Source organism: Salvelinus sp. IW2-2015, linkage group LG27 (genome assembly GCF_002910315.2).
Source record: "Salvelinus sp. IW2-2015 linkage group LG27, ASM291031v2, whole genome shotgun sequence".
NCBI classification, from domain to species: domain Eukaryota; kingdom Metazoa; phylum Chordata; class Actinopteri; order Salmoniformes; family Salmonidae; genus Salvelinus; species Salvelinus sp. IW2-2015.
This window is the reverse complement of record NC_036867.1, coordinates 30,174,431-30,179,730: the sequence shown is the minus strand read 5'-3', so window position 1 is coordinate 30,179,730 and position 5,300 is coordinate 30,174,431.

Genomic DNA, 5,300 nt, shown 5'->3' with positions numbered 1-5,300 from the left:
AAGCCTCATACAAACCACTGTCTACAAGCCTCATACAAACCACTGTCTACAAGCCTCATACAAACCACTGTCTACAAGCCTCATACAAACCACTGATGAGCACCTTTGGAATATCTACATAAAAAAAATGATAAATCAATTTAATACCATCACAATAAATCCATCATTTATTTTAGGCAGATCTAAATAAACATGTAATATAGAAGAACAGAATATGAGTTGGCCTACTGTATGTTATCTGGCTATGCTCCATGCCATAGGATGAAGGCTTGTTCATTTAGCTGACTAGATACTGTATGTTATCTGGCTGTGCACCATGTCATAGGATGAAGGCTTGTTCATTTAGCTGACTAGATACTGTATGTCATCTAGCTATGCTCCATGTCATAGGATGTAAGCTTGTTCATTTAGTAGACAATATAGGCCTCTGTATATAAGTCCTGTGCCATTATTTTATATTATATGATTTAATAGTAAGAAGAATAACATTGTAATTAGCGGAATAAAATAGAAAGGATATTTTTCTCATTCCAGAGCGAGCGCCAATAATAAGTGTCTATGTTGAGCATAAAAGTGATCATTTGATACAGTTATTTGTGAACTTTAGTTGTGAATGATTCAAACCTTAGTAAAGCCAATTCTAAAGTGTAGTTTCACCAAGACACCTAACTGAGGCATTTCAACAGTGGCACAGCAACAGGTAGTCAGGGAGACATGCACTTAAACACATCCCCTCATTCATCTAGAAATATAATAGACTTTATTATAGTTTTGCCAGGACATCTACTGAGGCATTTCAACAGTCGTACAGCAACAGGTAGTCAGGGAGACATGCACTTAAACACATCCCCTACATTTATCTAGAAATATAACAGACTTTATTCTAAAACTTAAATGTAGAGTTTATTATCAAAATATTACCACTTTATTCTCGAAATATTGCCAAAGAGACAGCAACAGAAGAATAGGATATGATGGAGAGAGACACCAGACAAGACACAGAGACAGCAACAGAATAATAGGATATGATGGAGAGAGACACCAGACAAGACACAGAGACAACAACAGAATATGATATGATGGAGAGAGACACCAGACAAGACACAGAGACAGCAACAGAAGAATAGGATATGATGGAGAGAGACACCAGACAAGACACAGAGACAGCAACAGAATAGAATATGATGGAGAGAGATACCAGACAAGACACAGAGACAGCAACAGAAGAACAGGATATGATGGAGAGAGACACCAGGCAAGACACAGAGACAGCAACAGAAGAATAGGATATGATGGAGAGAGACAGTTTGGCTCATTGGACAGGTCAGAGTCTATGTTTGAAGTTCTTGAGTGGTTTTTGGCAATACACTGATGATATAATTATGGATTTAGCTGTTGAAATTCCTTCCCGGACATAACTACTGGCTATGGGCTAAGCCACCAATGTCTTCAAATCCTAGGGGAGAGAGGAGCTGCTACCCCTGGAGAGAGAGAGGAGCTGCTACCCCTGGGGAGAGAGGAGCTGCTACCCCTGGGGAGAGAGGAGCTGCTACCCCTGGAGAGAGAGGAGCCTCAACCAGGAGAGACTGCGATCCTGCTCGGGAAGAGCTTAACGATTGGTGATTGTTGGGGCACGTTTGTCAGGAGCTTCAGTGATGAAGACTGCTGAACTTGCTGATGTTGCACAATATGCCATGTCTCAGTCACCAGGTCTCAACACAATAGAACACAACCATGAACAAAACACCAAATGATCGAAATTCTTGTGGAAGAATGGTGTCACATCCCTCCAATAGAGTTCCAGACAGTTGTAGAATGTATGCCAAGGCACATTGTAAGAGCTATAAAGAGAGAGGGAGTGGGAGAGAGAACAGGCAGAACCTGATATGTAAATGAGCAGAGCAAACGAAAGTAACTTCAACGACTGAATGATCATTCCAGACTGTTTCTATTGAGAGAGAGATAAAAGGTAAGACAACGATTGTTTTGTGTATTCATATAGTTGATGATATTGTAATGTGTATTCATATAGTTGATGATATTGTTATGTGTATTATATAGTTGATGATATTGTTATGTGTATTCATATAGTTGATGATATTGTTATGTGTATTCATATAGTTGATGATATTGTTATGTGTATTCATGTTGTTGATGAAATTGTTATTTGTATTCATATAGTTGATGATATTTTTGGTGGACAGTGTTGTAATAGGGCTACTCTCAGTTAAATGTTTTGATGGGGGGTGAATTCCGTGCCCATCTGTGTTCCCCAGGGTGATCTCCTACTGTATCATAGGCCTATAGGCTTGTCTTCTGAAAACAGGCTTAAAACACAACAAGCAAAAAACATTTTCTCTTTCTAATCTACTGTTAATGCTTTTCACTCAGGAAGGTATGTTGTGTGAAAGAGAGACAAAAAAATATTGTGGAAAGCCTAACAACAACTTACACTTCCTCAAAACAGGTTGTTTGTGTTCATTAGTGCCCACCGTAGCAAAATGTTTGGCAACGGAAACCGTTCAGCATTTAGAGTAAACTGTTTATGCAATGTTGCAAAACTGTTGGCTGTGGAGTAAACTAATGAATACAACCCAGGTTGTAGCCTACAACTCGGCATGTTGATACCTGCCTGATGCTGAAACCTGACCGTAGCCTGAAGGGTATACTATGATGCAAGCTAGAAATACTGGTTTTCTAATGCTAGCCAGCTTCAGTTAGCTTCACATTCCAGCTCAGGCCTCATCCATCAGAATATAGAGAGCAACATTCTATACTGGGTTAAACTATTATACTGATACTGGGTAACACTATTTATACTGATACTGGGTTAACACTATTATTACTGATACTGGGGTTAACACTATTATACTAGACGGGTTAACAGGCTCTCAAAGTGCTTGATAGGAAGCCCAATAGCCATCATCACTGTCACATCCTCAGAAAGCATGAGCTCCTGAGTTGGAAAATCTTGTGCAATACACTGATGCATGTCTTGTATTCAAGATCCTAAATGGCTTGGCTCCCCCTCACTCAGTATTTCTGTAAACAGAAAACCCAAACATATGGCAGCGAATCCACAAGGTCTGCCATGAGAGGTGACTGTGTAGTTCCCCTAAAGGGAAAAGCACCTTTAGTAAATCCGCTTTTTCTGTGAGACGTCCCATGTCTGGAATACACTGCCATCAGGCACACATAACTGCACCACATATCACACTTTCACAAAATGCTTGAAGACATGGGCTTAAGGTCAATCAATTTGTGAAACATGGTCCCTAGCTGTGTTGCCGCTCTCCATGTCTGTTGTCTAACTTGTGAGGTGGAAACACTTTGTTGCTTTTATGAATTTTGTCTTGCTGCTTTTGTTCTATTTGCTCTGTCTGTATGCTACGTCTTGCTTGTCCTATGTTGCTATGTTGTATGCTATGTCTTGTTCTATGTTGCTATTTCCATATTGTAATTGTTTTTAATAACCTGCCCAGGACTGCGCGTTGGAAAATTAGCGGCTGGCTAAAACGGCACTTTTACTGAAAACGTTGATTAAGCTGCACTGTCCTGTAAAAATAAAAAAAAACTCAAACTCAACTATTTATATCTATCGGGTTAACCGTTTTACTGATACTGGGCTACACACTATTTACACTGATACTGGGTTAACACTATTTACACTGATACTGGTTAAGATGTTACACTGATACTGGGTTAACCCACTATTTACACTGATACTGGGTTAACCCTATTTATACTGATAGGTACCCTATTACACTGACTGGTTAACCTATTTACACTATACTGGTTAACCCTATTATACTGATCTGGGTTAACCCTATTTATGACTGGCGCGTACTGGGTTAACACTGTTTATACTGATACTGTTTAACTACTATTGATACTGATACTGGGTTAACCCTGTTTATACTGATACATGGGTTAACCTATTTGACTGCTGATACTGGGTTAACCCTGATTTATACTGATACTATGTTAACCCGTATTATACTGATGCTGGGTTAACCCTGTTTATACTGATACTGGGTTAACACTATTTACACTGATACTGGGTTACCCTATTTATACTGATACTGGGTTAACCCTATGATAGATAATGGTTATCCTGTTATATATGATACTGGGTTAACCCATGATACTGATACGGTTACCCGTTATACTGATACTGGTTAACTCCTATTTATCACTGATACTGGTTACCCTAATTGATTACTGATACTGTCTATTAATACTGATACTTGGTTATCTTTGATGCTGATACTGGTTAACCCTATTTAACTGACTGGGTTACTCGTGTTAATACTGATACTGGTTAACACTATTTTACAGCTGATACTGGGTTAAACACTATTACACTGAACTGGGTTAAACCTATTTTACACTGATACTGGTTAACCCTATTACACTGATACTGGTAAGCCCATTATATACTGATCATGGGTATACCTATTTACCTGATACTGGGTTAACCCTATTTACGCTGTATTGGTTAACCATTTACACTTGATACTGGGTTAACTATTTATATGCACGCTCTTATATAACTGGCTTGAATTACGTACTGGGTTAACAGTATTATACTGATACGGGGTTACTCGACTGTTATACTGATACTGGTTAACCCTATTGATCTGATACTGGGTTAACCCGGTATACTGAACTAGTGCTTAAACACTATTGATGCTGGGTAACCCGTTATATGATATCGATATTGGTTAATCACTATGTTCACATGATACGGGGTTAACCAATTTATACTGATACTGGGTTAACCACTATTGATACTCGATAATAGGGTTATCCCTGTTATTAACTGATACTGGGTTAACCCATTTGAACTGATTCTGGTTAACCCTGTATAGCTGATATGGGGTTAGACCTATTTAGCAACTGATACGGTTAACCTATATGATAACTGATACTGGTCTACTTAATATGTATACTGTGGTTACTCTATTGATGCTGATATGGGTTAACCCTATTTATACTGATGCTGGGTTATGACTCTGTTATATACTGATTATGGTTAACCCTATTTATTACTATGCTGGGTTAACCCTGGTTTATACTGATACTGGTTAACTATTGATACTGCACTGGTTAACCTTATTTATACTGATACTGGTTAACCCTATTCAACTGATACTGGGTTAACCCTATTTATACTGATACTGGTTAACCCTAATTACCACTGATACTGAGTTAAGCCCTATTTATACTGAACTGGGTTAACACTATATTGATATGTACTGTTATGACTGGGTTAACCCTTTTATACTGATACTGGTTAA